The sequence below is a fragment of the Neomonachus schauinslandi genome, chromosome 1 (genome assembly GCF_002201575.2).
Source record: "Neomonachus schauinslandi chromosome 1, ASM220157v2, whole genome shotgun sequence".
Taxonomy (NCBI): Eukaryota; Metazoa; Chordata; class Mammalia; order Carnivora; family Phocidae; genus Neomonachus; species Neomonachus schauinslandi.
In genome coordinates, this window is record NC_058403.1 from 167,229,343 (window position 1) to 167,251,032 (window position 21,690).

The following is a 21,690-nucleotide window of genomic DNA, read 5'->3' on the forward strand; positions in this document are numbered from 1 at the left end:
GTGAAATCAGCACTGACCATCAAGTACCTACATGTGGGAGAGAGGAATCTTGCTCTTTGGTTGAACATAAATTGTGGACAAAATAAAAACAAAAATAAAAAGCAAATCTTGGCAAAACAAATTAAGGCAATGTGCCTAACAGAATTTACAGGGAGCTACAAAGAATCTTAAAATAATTTTCTTTATTATGCAATTTATTTTGAACTCTGTTAGGCTTTACTGAAGAACCTTGGGCTTAGTCATTAGGATGAATAATGATTTCCACCTTCCTTTATTCAACATATATTTGTGTCACTATATCAGATACTGAGGAAGAAGTAATAAACAAAAATAAATTACTCAATTAAGTGCATTTAGAATTTAATGTAGGAGAAAATCCCTAAACAATATCACAAACGTATCATTAACCAATTTCAATAAATGGTGTTAAAGAAAAGCTGAAGATATTATAAGAAAGTCTAACAATATAATTTAGATTGGGGAGGGGGGAGATAAGACTTAGAAAGTGTGAAAGTTAAGCTGAATAAATAATAGTCATCCCGACTTAAGAGTTGGGATGAAAAGCAATCTATTAAAATAAAGTTGCATATCTAAAGGCCCTTAGATGGGAAACAGACTTAAGTCATTTAATCAAGGGCATGGCATCATTCAAACAAGATCAGTCTTCTCCTGATTTGTTATCTTCTGATAATCTCTCTTCATTTTACTCCAGAAGTTATATCAATTGGTATTTAGGCATCCCATCTATTCTAAATAACTGATCAAGATATTTTAAATTAAAAAAAGGCTTCACTTGCAAAGTCCGGAGTATTACAATTAGATTAGATGAGGAAAGTAAGTAGGTACTTTGATGGGTTTACCAGTACAAAGGTTACATTTATGATTAATTTCAGATCCATACAGTATGTAATCTTAAAAAAAAAAAAAAAGAGTTTCTAACTCTGTCCACTGAAAAGGCCTAGAATCAATGGTCAAATCAGTAGCAAAACTCTTAACACTGCAGTATGGTCTCCATCATTTCCTGTAAGATGCCAGGGAACTTTAGAGAAATAGTTGGGGTAGAAAATGTATGAGATAGGCCTGGAGCACACGGCTAAACCAGAAACCAAGGAATTTATCAGAACTACTGAGGTCATGCCAAAGAACTCAAGATCAAACAAAAAGATTTGCTATGGTCAAAGATGGGAAATTCAAAGATAAATAAGAATAACAGCAATGACTGACACACATCAGGTATTTTACAGTCCTTGAGTTCAAAAGAATAAAACAAGGAGGAAAAAATATATTTTTTTCTTTTCAGAGAAAAATGTTAGTAAACCAACTCACTTTAAAAACTGGAAATAAATAAATAAATAAATAAATAAATAAATAAATAAATAAAAATAAAAATGGGGAAATAAGGACATGAATCAAATATTTACCCATCCCATCCATATGACCTATATCCTAGGGTAGCCAAATAATTAAGAGATGCTTCTCTTTATAGATTAGAATAGGTTAGGCAGCCAGAGTTTTAGGAATTAACAGGAATTATATGTTGCTATAATAATTACACACAAGAATTGGTGTAACTTAGTGACTACACTAAGTATTTTACATATACCGTCTCATTCAAGCCTCAAAACTTTATCACCATCACAGGTATTATTCTCATTATAAAAATGAGAAGATTGTCATTTAGAGAATGTGCCATACATCTATAAAGTATGTGAATTATGAATTAAATCCTTAAACTCAAGCCATCTAACTCAATGGCTTGCCTTCTTAACCATCTTTAACAGTGATGATATAAACAAGTTCAGAAGGTATAAAATAATGAGAAGGAGCATCTAACATACTCTTGGGAGATAAAAGGAAGTTTCCAAGAGGAAGTGATGTCTAAGGTGAGATATGATGGACAGCAGTATTTATTCATGAATGAGTGGAGTGAAGGAGATCATAGCAGTAACATTCCAGGCAAAAGGAGCACCTTGAATTAAGCCTGCAGGCTTGAAAAAGGATGAGGTATCCATTAGTTATCAGTATGTGACAAACCACCCTAAAATTCAGTGGCATAAAGCACTAAATATTTATTTCTCATGCATATATGGAGTTCATTTCATTAAGTCTATTCAATGCTGACGTTGGCAAGGGTTATTCCTGTGTCTGTGGGTTAACTGTGATCTCTGCTCGATATAGCTCTGGCCATCCACCTGGGACCATGTCCTACTCTTGACAATGGCAGAAGACTAAGAATGTGAACAGAAGCAAGCATGTTCTCTTGAAAACTGGAGATAGAAGTACTGCACTGGCACCTGTGCTCATTCTGTTGCCCAAAGTTAGTCAGGAGACCAAACTCAGTGCCAGAGAGCCACAGTCAATCAACAGTGAGAGGATGTGGATAGAGAGAACAATGAATAATTGGGGCCACCACTGACGTCAATATAGCACACATAGCTAGGAGCTGCTGATGGCACATAATAACTGTCAGCAGAGATCTTTAAGGGCTTAGAAGAAAAACAACTCTAGAATTTTCCTGAAGTCTATATTAGTTGTATTTTGTAGGGAAAGCTAAGAGAGTATATGAATGCCACTGATTGAGGCTGCTTCCTCTTCATAATCTCCAGAATCCTACTTCACTCCTTCATCCTTTGTTGTTTTGAAGGGCAATTTCTTGTTTCTAAGTTTTCCAGAAACCACAGTGTCCCTGTGAGCACAACACCAACACACTTGATTGTGTACTGCTAATCAGCATCTTGGTCCTCCATTTTTACTCTCAGTGTGTACCATGTCAATGAGAAAATGGCATTACCTATTCCAATGGTGTACTCAGCATTGACTAAATCAGAAACTGTCTGACTCTTTCCATTCAGCCAGCTCCCCTTACCTCACACCACGCTTTGAAAATGGCAATGCACCCACTCTTTTTAATGGCTTTGCTTTGGGAAGATATTCCCATGTATCTCAGTTACAGTGCTTATGACCTGCTGTACCCAAAATGTGGTGAATTTGTTTTCTCTCCAGCTGTCACAGAGGAAACCAGTTTACAGAGAACAGTAACAGTTTAAAACTTAGAATGAGAAAGAAAGATCCAGTCGAGTGTCATTTTCTCAGAGAAAATAGGTTTTTTTCCTAAGTCAGAGCCAGGCTTTAAAACTGGAATTTCTAAAGCTATCTTTCCAAGCAGGACACATGGTTGAGATTGACTGACTGACTGACTGATTTTTAAATTTACTTACCCTAATGATTTTTGAATATTCATATTTTAATAGAATTACTTTTCAAAAATCATAATACTCACCTAAAATCTTACCCTTTTCCTTCCACAGGGACCATTACACTCAGGCTGATTCTGTGACATATCATTATTTGTGGTTTTGGGATGAAGACGATGTTTCTGATACATGGGATTTTCCTCACCTAATCATACCAGAATTGATTTCATGTTGTTGTTTACAAAAGCAAAGCGAGCATAGACATATAGGATTGGGTTTTTAAAGTGGTTACTTTGAAGTCACAGAAAACATAGATGAATACATATAAATAAAAAAATATAACAGTAGCTATCACACATTTCAAGTAAATAACCCAAAGACCAAGATACATTAAGTAGAGAAAAACTTGAATAAAACTGAAGTCTGCAACTTTTCATAGTCTCTTAGGAATTGATTTGGACTGACTTTCTTGACTAAGAATCACTGCATTGCACAGAATATCTCAATTGACTTAGACATGTTCTTTTCACTTCTTTATTATCTCTAGGCACATCGGTTTACTCTGCACTCTTTTTTAAGATTGATGTGTCTTCTCGGTCTCTTGTTCTAGGTTCCTCCACCATCCCTTTCCTTTCCCCATAACTGATCTGTTGATAAACCCAAATCATTTAACCGGTCCACCTTCTCACAATCTGGATTTTGTCAACTGTACCAACGTGGTGCAGATCAACATGTTTCTCTGTCCTTTGCACTCCCTGCAAATGGGCAACTGAATGAAGGGATTTGGTCAGAATCAGGTTCAGTACCTGTGGTCATTTTGGGAAATAGTTTTCAGTTCCTCAGTAAAGTTAAACATAGAGTTTCCATATGACCCAGTATTTTCACTCCTATTTATATACTCAAGAGAATTAAAAACATGAGTTTACATAAATAGATATACAAAAATGTTTATAACACTTTATAGAAGGTTATTTATAACAGCCAAAAAAGTAGAAACAACCCAAATATCCATCAGCTGATGAGTGGATGAACAAAATGTGGTGTATCTATGTAATGGAATGGTGTTCAACCACAAAAAGGAGTGAAGTACTAATAGATACCACAACATGGATAAACTTTGAAAATATTTATGCTGAGTGAAGAAAAGCCGGTCACTAAAAGTCACATATTGTATGATTCCATTTACATGAAATGTCCAAAATAGGCAAATCTCTAAAGACAGAACATAGATTAGTGGTTGTTAAGGTGCTGGAAAGGGGTGAGAGTGACTGCTATTGGACGGCAGCTTTCTTCTTAGGGTGGTAAAAATGTTATGGAATGAGAAAATGATAATGATTCACAATTTCATGAATATACTAAGCACCACTAAATTTTAGATGTTATAAAGGGTAAAATTTTTTGTATATGGACTGTATCTCTATTTTAAAAGATTATAGATGGTATATCAGGAGAGGCCTAATGTCCAGTTCTTTCTTTTGTTATGTTAGTGCCTTTTGATGCTTAAACCTAGATCCAACAATCACTGGGGATTGCAAAGTGGCCATATTCTAATTCCATTACATTTTTTCATTAATAGGAATATTTTATAAAGAGATGCTTCTCCTCATCTTTTATTTGGTTAAACAGCAGTACATTTTCCACAAAAAAAGGTGGAATAAATGCTTGATTCTTTCTATTTATCAGCTTTCAACATAAATAATTGATTAGCTATCATTCTCCAGAAGAAATCAGTTAGTGCAGGTGTATCTCAGAGATACTGCAATAAAGCGGGTATTGCAATAAAGTCAGTCAAATGAATGTTTTGGTTTCCCAGTGCATTTAAAAGTTATGTTCACACTATATTGTAGTATACTAAGTGTGAAGTAGCATATGTCTAAAAACAAGTACATACTTTAATTAAAAAAAGTAATTATTGCTAAAATTAATAATTGCTAAAAAATGCTAAGTACTATCTAAGTGTTCATTAGCTGTAATTTTTTTGCTGGTGGAAGGTCTTGCCTCCATGTTGATGGCTACTGACTGATCAGCATGGTGGTTGCTGAAGGTCGTGGTGACTGTGGCAATTTCTTAAAATAAGGCAACAATGAAGTTTGCCACATGATTCACTCTTCCTTTTACAAGTGATTTCCCTGTAGCATGTGATGCTGTTTGATAGCATTTTACCCACAGTAGAACTTTCTTCAAAATTGCAGTCCATCCTCTCAACGCCTGCTGCTGCTTTATCAACAAAGTTTATGTAATACTCTAAATCCTTTGTTGTCATTTCAACAGTCTTCACAGTAACTTCACCAGGACTAGATTCAATCTCAGGAAACCGCTTCCTTTGCTGATCCATAAGAAGCAACTCCTCATCTATTTAAGTTTGATCATGAGATTGCAGCAATTCAGTCACATCTTCAGGCTCCAGTTCTGATTCTAGTTCTTTTGCTATTTCCACCACACCTGCAATTACTTCCTCCACTGAAGTCTCGAACCCTCAAAGTCATCCATGAGGGTAGGAATCAACTTCTTCCAAACTCCTATTCATGTTGATATTTTGATTTCTTCCCATGAATCATGAATGTTCTTAATGGCATCTACAATGGCAAATCCTTTCCATAAGATTTTCAATTGACTACCCAGATCCATCAGAGAAATCACTATCCACAGCAGCTATATAGCCTTACAAAATGTATTTCTTAAATACTAAGACTTGAAAGTCAAAATGACTCTCTTTTGGTGGGGGTGAGGGGTGGAAGGGGCTTGAACTCATGACCCTGAGATCAAGACCTGAGCTGAGATCAAGAGCCAGACACTTAACTGACTGAGCTACCCAGGCACCCCTAAAATGACTCTTTGATCCATGGGCTGCAGAATGGATATTGTGGTAGCAGGCATAAAAACAATAGTTATCTTATTGTACATCTCCAGTAGAGCTCTTGGGTGACCAGGTGCATTGTCAATGAGCAGAAGTATTTGGAAAGGAATCTTTTTTTACCCCTGAGCAAAAAGTCTCAACAATGGGCTTAAAATATTCAGTAAACCATGTGGTAAGCAGTTGTGCTATTATCCAAGCTTTATTATTCCATTTATAGAGCATAGGCAGAGTAGACTCAGCATAATTCCTAAGAGCCCTAGGATTTTCAGAATAGTAAATGAGCACTGGCTTCAACTTCAAGTTACCAGATGTATTAGACCCAAAGAGAGTCAGCCTGTCCTTTGAAGCTTTGAAGCCAGGCATCGACTTTTCTTTAAGTATGAAAGTCCCAGATGGCATCTTCTCCCACTAGAAGCCTGTTCTGTCTACATTGAAAATCTGTTGTTTAGTGCAGCCACCTTCATTAATGATCTCAGCTAGATCTTCTGGATGACTTGCTGCAGCTTCTACATCAACATTTGCTGCTTCACCTTGCACTTTTATGTTATGGAAACAGCTTCTTTCCTTAACCCTCATGAACCACCTCTTCTAGCTTCAGACTTCTCTTCTGCATCTTGCTCACCTCTCTCAGCCTTCACAGAATTGAAGAATGTTAGGGCCTTGCTCTGGATTGGGCTTTGGCTTAAGGGAATGTTGTGGCTGGTTTGATCTTCTATCCAGACCACTTAGCTTTCTCCATATCAGCAATAAGCAGTTTCACTTTCTTATCATTCATGTGTTCACTGGGCTCGCACTTTTAATTTCCTTTAAGAACTCTTCCTTTCCATTCACAACTTACCTGTTTCTTGCAAGGGGTTTAGCTTTCAGCCTATGGCTTTTGACATGCCTTCCTCACTAAGTCATTTATTTAAAATGAGAGATGTATGACTCTTCATTTCACCCGACCACTTACAGGCCATTGTAGGGCTATTAATTGGCTTAATTTCAACATTGTATCCCAGGGGATAGGGAGGCCCGAGGAGAGGGAGAGAGATGGGGAATGGCTGGTTGGTGGAGCAATCAGAGCATACACAGTATTAATTGATTAAGTTCATCATCTTACATGGGCCTTATTTGTGGTGCCCCAAAACACTTAATATAGTAACATCAAAGATCACTGATCCCAGATCACCATAACATGTATAATAATAATGAAAAGTGGACATATTGAGAGGATTACCAAAATATGACACAGAGACATAAAGTGAGCAAATGCTGTTGGAAAAATGGTGCTGACAGATTTCTTTGATGCAGGGTTGCCATAAACCTTCAAGCTATAAAAAAACACAATCTCTGTGAAGCACAATAAAGCCAAGTATAGTAAAATGAAGAATGCCTGCATATGTATGTTTACACACAAACACACCATTGTCAATCTATGAATTTAAATATATTTAATAGGTTTTGATCAGTTGAATTATCCCTTTTAAAGTTCAAATGATCTCATCTTTGGCCTGTGGGAGCCTCTACACAAAGGTTCCTGCATTCATTTGATATGGCTCTGGCAGTTTTCCATAGCTTCCTCTTTCATCCTTTATATTTTCTGCCTGAGACCTAGAATCAGTTATTTCCCCAAGAATTCTTGGTGTCTTATAGTGGGAAATGGTATTCTAAAAGCCACAATCTGGACTCTTCATATGCTCAGTGTTTCTGGTTTGATCAAAGTTTGAGATCTTTTTCAGGACCAGGCAAGGACACACACACACACACACACACACACACGCATTATATAAAATAAAGGTATGTGCTGTTATAACATACTTAACTACAGTTGACCTTGAACAACATGGATCTGAACTGCACAGGTCCCCTTATACACATATTTTTTTTGACACAGTACTGTAAATATATTTTCTCTTCCCTATGATTTTCTTAACATTTTCTTTCCTCCAGCTTGTTTAATTATAAGAATACAATATATAATACATATGACATACAAAATATGTGTTAACGGACTATTTATGTTCTTAGTAAGACTTCTGGTCAACAGTAGGCTATTAATAGTTAAGTTTTGGGAGTCAAAAATTATACACTGACTTTCAACTGTGCAGGGGGTCAGTGCCCTTAACCCCTTTGTTGTTCAGGATTCAACTGTATGTACATATAATTAATATATATTAATTATAATTGTAATTAAAATAACATATAAGATATATATCCTGTTATTAAATTTAAAATATATCATGAGTTCATAAAATTCTTCTATTTAAAACACAAGGCTACAGGACTTTATTCTACCTTTATATCTTTTTTTTCTAATTTTATTTATTTATTCATGAGAGACAGAGAGAGAGAGAGAGAGAGAGAGAGAGGCAGAAGGAGAAGCAGGCTCCCAAGGAGCAGGGAGCCCGATGCGGGACTCGATCCCAGGACCCCGAGACCATGACCTGAGCCGAAGGCAGACGCTCAACCATCTGAGCCACCCAGGCGCCCCTCTACCTTTATATCTTACATCTGCATCTCCTTTCTTCTACATTGACGATGTGGACAATGGACACAGAGAATGGTAAAAGAATAAATGACTCGGGGCGCCTGGGTGGCTCAGTCGTTAAGCGTCTGCCTTCGGCTCAGGTCATGATCCCAGGGTCCTGGGATCGAGCCCCGCATCGGGCTCCCTGCTCAGTGGGAAGCCTGCTTCTCCCTCTGCCACTCCCCCTGCTTGTGTTCCCTCTCTCTCTGTGTCTCTCTCTTCAATTAAATAAATAAAATCTTTAAAAAAAAAAAAGAATAAATGACTCATTTACTTTTTTCTATATTACACATAGAACCATTTTAGAATATGATGCTAACATTATTGTCACCAATCACAGCCCTAAGAAAAATTAAAATATTTTGTGTATGTACACCCCAATTTCTACCTCATTTATTTGTGGTTTATCATATACATTGAGCACAAAGCTATTTCACTGGTGACTTTGGAAAAATGGAAACATTTATAAAAATTACGATTTTTGTTATTCTTTCATGTTTTGCATCATTTCCTTAATGCCTCTTACCTCATTTTTTAAAAAAATGCTGCATTTGCAATCTGTCTGTGGACAAGTATTTCTGGAATGTTTGATTATTAATTATTTTTCTCTTTATCTTTTTTCTTATGATAATTTGGTATGGCATTTCACTTCAAAATAATTTTGTTAAATATTTTTATGCAAATTTGTTGACCTGAACCTTTTTTTTTAAACCTGAATTTTTGAAGGAAGCACGGCTCAGAGGCTCAGAGTATGGTTTCTAATATCACTACACTTGCTCATCCATTCCATGTATACTATGTTCAAAAATATGGCAGTTCACTATGGGATTTCCTGGCTCTCTTTCCTCCCTAGTTTGATCTAGACCTTCTCTATCCTTTACTCTGTCTGTCCTCCTCAATTTAGATTCCATGCATACATGGTAGCTTCTCCTGAGTTTGAGGTCCTATCCTAGATAGGAACCCTAGAAGGTAAGTTTGGAAAATCCAGGGAGCTCACACTGCTCTGAGACTTTCTGTTCTTTATATTGATTTTTAATGCAGAAGACAAAACCCTGTCAGCGTCAGCTGCCGTTCACAGGTTGGTCCTCTTTTGTGGCAGCTGGCTCTTTGCAATTTCTCTATTCTCAGCGTTTTCATGATCAACAGACATCCCATTGCTTCCCTCTACCCCATCCACACCACAGGTCCTATGGCTATTGATGGGTGTCTTCACTCATGTATATTTTGGAATGTATGGGATACCTTTTGCCTAGTTTTGTTGTAAATGCTGTCATGGGTTTTTGGTTTTGTTATTTATTGGCACAATCTGTTTTTATGTGGGGATTTAGAGACTTCAAAAATGATGCCACGTTTGTTACCATCTCTCCAGAATCCTGCTCATAGGTTTATGAAAGAACCAAACTTGTTTGGAAAGAACTCTAAAATGTGCATATGCATGAATGATTACTTAGAAATAACAGGGAAAACTACATTTCTTGAGACCCATATTACAAATTTCTTTGTCCAAAATTTTAGAAAAATAGTTGTAATTTTAAAAAATCTCCAGAAAGATAATAATTACTTAAATTTCTACTGATTACATAAGTATAATATGATCTCCTCCAAGATAATTCAATCAGTAATATCCAAAGAATTACTCAATATAGTGACATATCTGGAAACTATTCATCAAAAGAGTGACCACATTTTCTTCAATGTGAAAAGAAATTACAGGGGCGCCTGGGTGGCTCAGTCGTTAGGCATCTGCCTTCGGCTCGGGTCGTGATCCCAGGGTCCTGGGATCGAGCCCCACATCGGGCTCCCTGCTCCGCGGGAAGCCTGCTTCTCCCTCTCCCACTCCCCCTGCTTGTGTTCCCTCTCTCGCTGTGTCTCTCTCTGTCAAATGAATAAATAAAATCTTAAAAAAAAAAAAGAAATTACAGGAAAGTTTCAGAATAACCTTCTCAGGTTTTTCCAGTCAGAAAATTCTGCTCTGAATAAAAGAGTTTTTTCCACATTGGTCATCCTCTTTTGTTTCCTAAATGCCTTAAGAGTTTTTTATTTGTTTATATGCTTATTTATTTACTAGTCTTAGCATAGAATGGTTTTATTAAGTGCAATTTGAATCCAGTTCCACATTCTACAGTTATTTGCATACTTTCAGCAAACCTGACAGAAAGCAAGATGTTGGTATACAAATGGAGCTGACTTACTTCAGCCAAGTATCAACTTATACTTCCATAAAATAGAGATTACAAAAACAGATATAATAGTCATGGGACTTCTGACCAGAAACAATTAAATAATGGACATGACACTTCTGTAAAATATTAAGTACTTGATATAAATGCTAGTAATTTCTGTAAATAGTACTATCCTCCCTAATAATGAAATTTCATGTCTCTTATGTTTACACTAAACTGTTTTTGAAAGACAGCTTTTCATATGTATAAGTTGTCATTTCTTCTGTGGTACCTACTGATTCAAAACAGGACATTTTTAATTCACCTGTTTCTAAAAATGTGTCTTTAGGTTTCTACGGAACCTTCTGTAAGGAATTCAGGAAGCTTTAGAAATGTCAGAGTTACCATAGCATAGGGATATGAGGACATTTTGCATTTTGCCAATGTCATCATAAGAAGTCAACAGTCAGAGCTATAACTGCAATTTAAGTAGAATTCTTTTACCATTCTTTACTGTGAAATCTCAATCTGCCCACTATTTTCTATTTTCTGCTGGAGTGTAAATACAGGTCAAATGACTTCCTTTGCCATATGTTCAGTTCTATTCCATCCCTCTTATATTCTGCGCCTGTTTGCCTTGTCTAATCAGTGATCCACACGCGCTCCGCCTCTTTGTATATCTCAGAAAAGACCTTTCTTCCAGCTGCTGTGCAAATATTGCCAAGTTGTTCTAATGTAAAGTCAGATTCCGTAAGAAGACTTTCTGGGTAAGTTATCACACAGCTTCAGGACAGAGAAGCGGAAGAAAAAGCCATTAAGGGGTAAGGATTTGAGCAGCGAAGATACAAGCCCTTTAGGCCTGTGTATACTTTTATTCAATGGGTTACACAGTGTTTTTTCCTCTGTAGCTCCATTGGAGTGAACTGTTCAAAGGAAACACCTTTCTGGTTTGGTTTTTCATGGTAGCTCAAAATGGCACAGAGCACCCCTTCTTTTAAGCTCAGGTTCATCAATTTATGAAAAAGGAACCTAATGGATGGTTTCCCCCTCAGCATGCCTCCGGTAAAATTAAATTCCCCAATTAGAACTGTTAGGGGTTTGTTAACAGTAAAATTTGAAAGAATGATGAAGCTAACCCCCTATTGTGTCACTCCCTTTACTTTTCTTGGATGAAAAGGAGTGTAGGTTGGATTATCTCACATGAACAGACCATTGGAGTAAAAGTAATCGTGTTTTATATATACCAACAAGATTTGAAATGAATTTTTCCCATCTATTAAATAAGACTTATTATGAGAGAAAAAAAAGTTGATGAGTTTTTAAAATGTTAAGATCAGCATTTCAGTATATTATTACAAGTATTTAAACAGTTTATCACTAATTGGAATTTCATGGAACAAATGTTATGCTATTTCAATAAAAAGTGTGAGAGATCACAGCAAGTTTCTTCAGTTTTAACCAGTTTGATACCACCATTTTCCCTATCAGAATTGCTTCAGTTCTCTTACAAACCAGTTAGGCTTGTCAATGTCCAAATTCTTTATATCAAGGAGTGAAATGAAATTCTGTAAAATAAATGTTCCTTTATTTTCTTTTTGAAATCTGAAACACAGAACATGCATCATCTAGGAGCCAGAACGCTTTTCAACTGAGGTTAAATCAAGCTACTATGGTAGCTCATCTACTATTGGTCAGGATCAACCCACATACCTTGACACAACTGTGTACCAGGAACAAATTTCTTATCAACCTCTAGGAGTTGACCTTGCAAATATTCCTTTTGTACAACCTCTGTGGCTTACATTACAAATCTGTGTCTAATCATTACTTCATTCCTCAAGAACAAAACATTATTATTCCTTTCATTCGCCATGTCACTTTTGTGTCTGGGTCACATAAGCTTGGATAAGATCTCCCGTAAGAAATTTTGTAGTGTTCAGTTTCCCACAAAAAAAAAAAAAATGCATCCTCAGTAGAAAAAAGCTCATAGCTGCTTAATGTAGATTTAAATTGTCTAAATGGCTTTATTACTTGAAAATGTCTTAAATCCTTAAGGCAATTTAAACCAGTGGTGATGAAAAGCTCTAGTCATTCTGAAATTTAACCCTTTTGTATCACTATGCCAAATAACATTCATTTATTAGGCTTGGGAGAGACCTTTAAAATTATCTAAGGCAAACCCTAGCTTTTTATAAAAGAGGAAAGTGAGTCTCTGAGATGTGAACGAAGATCACACAGGAAGACAGATTCAGAGCCCAAATCTGTATGTGCTGGGTTACACAGTGTTTTTTCCTCTGTAGCTCCATTGGAGTGAACTGTTCAAAGGAAACACCTTTCTGGTTTGGTTTTTCATGGTAGCTCAAAATGGCACAGAGCACCGCTTCTTTTAAGCTCAGGTTCATCAATTTATGAAAAAGGAACCTAATGAATGGTTTCCCCCTCAGCGTGCCTCCAGTAAAATTAAATTCCCCAATTAGAACTGTTACGGGTTTGTTAATAGTAAAATTTGAGAGAATGATGTACTCAGGGACCATCAACTGAAGTTTTAAGAGAAGAAAGGAACTCTGGGGTCAGTCAGAAAACCTTGATTTGAATCCTAGCTTTTCCACTCTCTAGCTGTATAACTGTAGTCAAGGTTTAGCTTTCTCATCTATGGTGTTATATAATTATAAATAAATAAATAAATAAATAAATAAATAAATAAATAAATAAAGTTTAGATTAAATTGTCCTAACTTTACCTGAACAAGAAGCTCACTCATAGTCATTGGTCCAAAGATTCCACTCCTCCCTTTTGGCTTTTCTTCTCTTCTTCTTCTTCTTCTTCTTCTTCTTTTTTTTTAATAGAGTCCATAGCAAAGATTCAATAACCTTTTTTTTTTCTGCCAGATTTGTGTTCCTTTGAACATGCCTCTTCTGATATTTTGTGTACAATGAGAGTCAGACTTCTACATTTCTCACGTTGCTTAAAAATGCCTCACCAAAGCCCCCAAATAACCAGAACCAGTCTCCATTTTCTGAAGAAATCAATAAAACCACAGAGGAAACTTCTGCTGGTCTTTAGAGGAGGGGTTGCAATTTTGACCTCTGAAGGTTGACTTTCACCCACAGACAGGATTTGTTTTGCCTTTGCAAAATTGTTTTAAATGATTCCATTTTTGTAAAGCTTCAATAATTTTATTTTTAATTACTTTATTAAAATTTAAAGTTTTATTTTCTATCTTCTAATACTTACAATTCAATGGCTTTTAATACAGTCACAGATTCAGGGAAACTTCACCACAACTGAATTTAGAATATGGTCACTATCCCCCTAAAAAATCCTCACACCTTTTACCCATCACCCCCAATCTCTCCATCCACTTAGACCTGGGCTACCACTGCTATATTTTCTGTTCTTACAGATTTGTCTATTCTGGGTATTTTGTATAAATGGAATTATACAATATATGGTCTTCTGTGACTAGTTCTTTCATAAAGCATAATGTTTTTAAGGTTCACCCATGTTTTAACATATATTGGTAAGCACTCCTTTTTATTTAAATTTATACTTTTAAACCTTGTACCATTTCCCCTCAAGTTTTCCTGTGAATAGACACACATGCACACACACACACACACACACACATTTCAATTTTTCAATGATAAAAGATAATTTTTAGCTGAGTTATACAGTTATAAAATTAAACAATCAATTAATCTTTAATATTCTTACATGTATTGTTAGGAAATAAGCATAAAGCAAGGGAATATAAGTATTTTACTACAAATAACAAATGGTGCTGGTGACAGAATGAGACAATTCTATGTATAAAATATATATATATATATATATATATATCTGCAAAATGGAATGGAAAGAAGTGGGTGCCAATGACTTCAGTTCTGTATGGATCCTTGTAATCCAAATGAGTTGTGTAGAGGTTTTGATTTGAGGAACAGAAAGAGACATGCTCTTCAATACCTGCATGAGCATCTCCCTACATTAAATCATAGGATGCCTTCTTTCTGACATCTCATATCTAGCTGAATGTTTTCAGTATGTTACAGAAAAGCAAACCACTTGCACAAAATAGCTTTGATGTTGTGGTGGATTAGGGAGATTTTTTTAATTGCTACTTAAACCACTTTTAAGTAATTACTAACTAATACCTAGTTTTATTTGACTTAATTCAAAAGGCTGTTTGCAAAATAAATGAAGAACTGATAAGCCACCATGTAAAGCCAACCTTTTTTTTTTTTCCTAGAAACTGGAAACTGGTTTGAGGGTATAGATTAAAACAGAACAAAACAAAACACAAAACTTTATATCACCACAGATATTTTGGACCCACTAATATTTTTAAATAAATTATAAAAGAACAGGCAAAATTAACATAGCTTGCAAGACAAAAATTTTGCTCCACAATACATTAAAGCAAAGCATATTCTTCTTTGTTATTTTAAATTGAATGAATAATAAAAAAAAATATTAGTTCATATCCCTGGAGTCATGTTGCATTCCATAATTTGAAGTCTGGCCACTTTTTGCTTCCCACAGATATCTGAGGCACAAAGCCTTCCAGGCCTGTCAATATGACATCCTCCTTACAGTTGGAGCTTTGCTTTTACTGTATTCCCCCCTGATACTACTGTAAGCAAACACTGGAGCGCTTGGATGTAGTCCAAGGAAAATCCTTTCCCCTGGTGGACTTTTGCCAGTGGAGACTAGGAAGATCTTTCATGAAGCCAGTGGAATGCACAGCTCTGGTAAAGGGACCATGTAGCTTTCATATGAAGTTATTTACATAAAACCCAGGAAGGCTAGCTACCTGCCAAACACACATAACAGAGGATTCTGAAACTAAAGACTGATTTTTGGTCCAGTCCTTAGATGTGGAAAATGGGAAAACATTTTACGTGCCAGCGACCTGACAATAGTCAAACGTCAACTTAATGAGTTAGGTGCGATTTCCCCCTTTATACAGATGTGAACACTAAGATGTAAACTACTGGCCCACAGCTACACAGGTGATAAGAGGTACAAGTGTTTTTGAACTCTGTGATTTCAAAACAAGCCAAATTATTGTGTTGTACCACCTCTCGAGCTACAAAAGGAAAAGGCCCTATGGGTTCAACCTGGTTTCTTCCCAATTCCAATTCAATACTAAGTTTAAATTTAACTAAATATAACTAAATTTAAACTTAATAGTTTCTTAATAGTTTCTTCCCTACACGTATATATGAAGATCTTATAATCCAACTAATCCAAAATTTTATTTTGCCCTGGTTTCAGATGAAGAATCAAACTATTAAGTGGCAAAGACTTTTGACCACCTATTCAAACTTCTTCTTTTGGCATAAAACACATAACCCAGAGTAAGGTTGCCTCTGGCCCAGGGATAAAGCCAGATTAGTCTAAACCAAGTATTCTTCTGGCAATTATTGATTGGTGACAGGGGTGGGAGGAGGATAATTTGTATCCTGAATTGACTCAGTTGGTCTGCAATGAAATGCTGTTGACAATCATCTTGCAACAATGAGAACCAGTCTTGGAATGAGGCCAGAGCTGACAACAGCAGAACAACCTGGATCCTTGATGGCATCATTAAGCCATGGTTGATGCCTTGCTTAGAATCTATTTTACCTCTGAAATTCTTGTATTTTTTTTTGTTGTTTGTTTGTTTGTTTGTTTTTCTATAGAATAACATGCTCTACTGTTAGGTCAGTTTCAAGTCAATATGCTTTGCTACTTGCAGCCTTAGACATTCTACCTGATCCATGATATGTAGTAAATGATTATATTGGCCAAACCATTTGTTTTCATTTTTGGACTCTTACAAGAATATTTGGAACACACCGCACAAAATTTAGCTGAGCAAGGAAACAGCCAAACTATCAAACAAACAAATTCCAAGTTTCTGATTCTCTTGGGGGGAATAAGGAAATAAAGAGCTCAAAGTGAAAGGGAATTGGTGACTCAGAGTCAGTACATAAAAAAAAGAAATGGCCCAGTGTGGCCCTAAAGGGAATCATCCACCTGAGGTAATATCTCCCAAGTAAAATATAAAACTGAAATTATTTAAGATTCCATAATATTTTTTAGAATTAGATATTAGCTAAAGGCCCTTACCAAATTCTGGCTTGGGTATTCAAAGGCTGTCTACCAGCAGTTCTGTCACATATTTTCTTTGGAAAGTGACAGCATGTTGTTGACAGAAGATTATTTTCTACAGACATTTTTTTCTATTTAAATCAAGTTCTGTTGAATTGTGCAAAGCTACGGGCCAATGTGTTTCCACCCATGAATGATAAATCCAACAAAAATAAAGGAGACATGGGGGAAATGTAGCATAGTGTCACTTTTGCAAGGTTTTATTACAAGCAAACACATCAACCACCATTGAAGAGAGGAAAGACAAATGTCTCTATTCCTCACCCCAGCCTCCAACCTCTTCTCCTTCTTAGAAACGCATTATATTACCTGGCATCTAAGTGGGGATCAATAATATCAGACTGTAGGCTTTATAATGGTAAGGAACAGATGTGCGTTACTCACTGATATCCCAGAGACGAAAGCCATGGACACTTCTTGATCCTAACAAGTATATGCTAAATGTATAGGGCACTTATACCAGAGAAGTTCATAACGTTATGAAATACACATTCAGTTGATGGCCATGCTGTCCATATTTGCAACTCTGCTTGGTTGCTTTGACTGAATTTATTAAGCACTAACTTAATTTTTTATCAGCTTTAAGGATCAATTTGTTTTACTAAACATACTAAGGAATCAAATAGAGTAATATTTTGGAAATATTTATGACTTACTAGAATGACTGGTGTGACTTTAAGCATGATACTTCACCTTCTTGAACCTAACATTCAGCCTATATTAAATAGTGGGTGTTGGGGGAAGTAATGAGATAAAACTGAAACAGTATCCAGTACAGGAAAGAGGAGAGATGCATATTGGCATATTTTTTGTTTATTACATCTTTAAAAAAATATGGGATATAATTCACATACCATAAAACTCACCCTTTTAAGGTGTACAAACAAACAACAACAAGAAAAAGAGAAAGAGACTCATAAATATAGAGAACAAACTGGGGTTGCCAATGGGGAGGGGACTGGGGGCTGGGTGAAATGGGTGAAAGGAATTAAGAAATACAAACTTCTAGTTATAAAATAAATAAGTCATAGGGATGAAAAGCAAAGCATAGGAAATGTAGTCAGTAATATTGTAATACAATTATATTGTATATAATTGTTGAATTACTAGTTAAACACTTGAAACTAATTTAATATTATATGTCAACTATACTTGAATTAAAAAAAATTTAAGTAAAGTGTATAATTCAGTGGGTTTTAGTATATTCACAAGATTGTGCAAGCAACATCACTATCTAATTCCTGAACATTCTCTACCCCACAAATTCCATTTGGTTCCCCCCTACTCACTAGCAATCACTCCCCACATTGTCTCCCAGCCTCTGGCAAACACTAGTCTACTTTCTTTCTCCATGGATTTTCATATTTTCTGGACATTTCATATAAAGGGAATCAACAATACATGGCCTTTTGTGTATGGCTTCTTTATGTAGCATAATATTTTCAAGATTCACCTGTATTGTAGCATGAATCAGTACTTCATTTTTTTTTTTTAAAGATTTTATTTATTTGACAGAGAGAGACACAGTGAGAGAGGGAACACAAGCAGGGGGGGGTGGGAGAGGGAGAAGCAGGTTCCCCGCAGAGCAGGGAGCCCGATGCGGGGCTCGATCCCAGGACCCTGGGATCATGACCTGAGCCTAAGGCAGATGCTTAATGACTGAGCCATTGAGGCGCTCCCAGTACTTCATTTTTATGGCAGAATACTATTCCATTTTTTGTATATACCACATTTCTTTCTTCATTTATCAGTTGATGAACAGGTGAGTTTTTTCCACTTTTTGGCTATTGTGAATAATGCTACTATAAACATTCGTGTACAAGTATTTGTACAGTCATTTTTTTAATCTCTCTTAAGTATATAAATAGGGTCATGTGGAAACTCTATGTTTATCTTTATTGAGAAACTCTTAAACTCTTTTCCAAATCATCTGCCTCATTTTATATTCCTACTAGCAATGTATGAGGGTCTGATTTCCCCACCACCTCATCCAATACTTACTCACATTGTCTGTCTTTCTTATAATAGCCATCCTAGTGGGTTAAAAATTGTATCTCAGTATGGTTTTGATTTAGGTTATTTACATTTTACTAATGACTAGTGATTTTGAGAATTTCTTCATGTGATTATTGGTCATTTGCACCTTCTTTGAAGGAATACCTATTCAAAAGCTTTATCCATTTTTTTCTTACTGGGCTATTTGTCTTTTAATTACTAAGTTGTAAGAGTTCCTTATATATTCTAGATACTAGACCTTTATCATATATATTACTTGCAAATATTTTCTTCCCCTTTGTGGGGTATCTTTTCAATTTATTGAGTGTTCTTTGAAACTCAAAAGTTTTCATTTCCAAAAAAATTTTTTTCACTTCTCATGAAGTTTAATTAATTTATTTTTCTTGTGTTTATCATGTTTTTGGTGTTATATCTAAAAAACATTGCCTAATCCAAGGTCATAAAGATTTATACCTCTGTTTTCTTTTAAGTGTTTTTTAGTCTTAACTCTTTTATTTAGGTCATTTTGAGTTAAATTTTTGTGAATGTTGTGAGAGAGAGGTCTAACTTCATCCTTTCCCATGTGGATATCCAGTTGTCCCAGCAGCATTTGATGAGAAGATGAGTTATCTTGGCAATGTTCTTGAAATCAGTTGGACATACATATGAGTTTATCTCTATATTCGTTATTCTATTCAATTGATCTATATGCCCAACCTACAGCAGTACCACACTGTTATTCACATACTGTCATTGAAGCTTTGTAGTAAATTTTAAAAATGAGGAACAGTGAGTCATCCAAACTTGTTTTTCTTTTTCCAAATTGTTTAGACTATTCTGGGCTCCTTGCATTTTCATATGATTTTAGAATCAGTCTCTTAATTTTTAAATAAAGAAGTTGGGATTTTGATAGAAATTCATTGAATCTGTAGATATATCTGGGGAGTGTTTCTATCTTAATGAGCTCAGATTTTTCAACCCATAAACATGGGATGTGTTTCTATTTAGTTAGGTCTTCTTTATTTCAGTGATGAATTTTTTTAGTGTGCAAGTCTTACACTTCCTTTGTTAAATTTATTGGTGTTTTTTTCTTTTCAATTGGATGTAAATGTAACTACTTTCTTAATTTCATCCTTGGATTGCTTATTGCTAGTGTATAAATATAATTGATTTTAATATATTCACCATGTATCTTACAAACTTGTTTATTGGCTCTAATAGTTTTTAGCTGATTACTAATGATTTTCTATGTAACGTTATTTAAAAGTATGTTTAATTTCCATACATTTGTGAATTTCCCAAATTCCCTTCTGTTGATTTCAAATTTCATTCTGGTTAAAGAATACACTTTGTGTGATTTCAATTCTTTTAAATTTATTTAGGCTTTTTTTCCCTGATCTAACATATGGTCTACTCTGGGGGATATTTCATATGCACTTGGAAAGCATGTGTATTATTTTGAGGTGTGTGTTCTACAGATTCTTTTTTCTCTATTAATTTTATAGTGTTCTTTAAACCTTCTATTTCCTTGTTGATCTCCTTTTGTCTTTCTCTGTCCATTACTAAAAGGGAATTAGTGAAGTCTCTATTATTGTTGAATTGTATATTTATCCTTTAATTCTGTCAGTTTCTGCTTCATGTATTTTGGGTGTCTCTTTTAGGTGCATATGTGCTGATAGTTGTTATACCTTTCTGATGGATGGATTCCTTTATAAACTAAAGTGTCTCTCTTTGCCTCTAGCAACAATTTTTTGTCCTTTATTTTATCTGATACTAATATAAATTATTACAAATAATATTTGTTATAATTATTGATATAATCATTATTGGCCATATTTATTAGGTTAATTAGTTTAATATACTTGATATTAGAGCATTACTATTTACTACAATAATTAATTGATAATTACTAGTTAATAATATGATAGTAACATAAATTAATGTCAGATAGTAATATATTGTTGCCATCACCCCAATAAGTTTTAAAAATGTCTCTGATTCATCAATTCATTGGCAGTTATAAAAACTAGCTTCTATACAGTAACACGGCCATATTTTCCAAGTCTTTGGATGTTGTTTTTTTTTTTAAAGATTTTATTTATTTATTTGACACAGAGAGAGAGAGCACAAGCAGGGGGAGCAGCAGGCAGAGGGAGAAGCAGGCCTCCCGAGGAGCAGGGAGCCCGATGCGGGGCTCGATCCCAGGACCCTGGGATCATGACCTGAGCTGAAGGCAGACGCTAAACGACTGAGCCACCCAGGCGCCACCCAAGTCTTTGGATGTTTTATTACCTTCTCTGTACCCAAGGATTAACACAACCCTACACAAGTCATGATTTCCAAGATTCTTCTTTAAAGGAAACAAGCCTGTTTAGTTTGGAAATATAGAAAATAGTCTTAGCCCAGGAGAATTTATGTTTCTTTATCGTGTGTTTCATAGTCAGGTGAAGGCAAGAGAAAAAGAAGCTTGAAGCTATATTTTATATATTAAAACCAACCTTTAAAAAAAGTAAAAAAATACAGTACAAAGAATCTGACAAATAATCTAGGATCACAAATCTGGGCAATATCACTTGGAGAGTAAAGGGAAGCATACACTGTATTCTGGGGAATATTTAGCCACTACGTTGCTGAGTTTCTGTGTGTGTGTGGCTATACTATACATGTGCCTGTTTTCCTAACATGCAGACTTTAAGAATCACTGCTTCTGAGATTTGACAGGCTAACCCATGGTATTATACTAAATACTTTTGTGCTTTTACTCATTTAATCTTTGCAACAACCAATAAAAGTTAATGTTATTATGCGTGAGTGAACTGA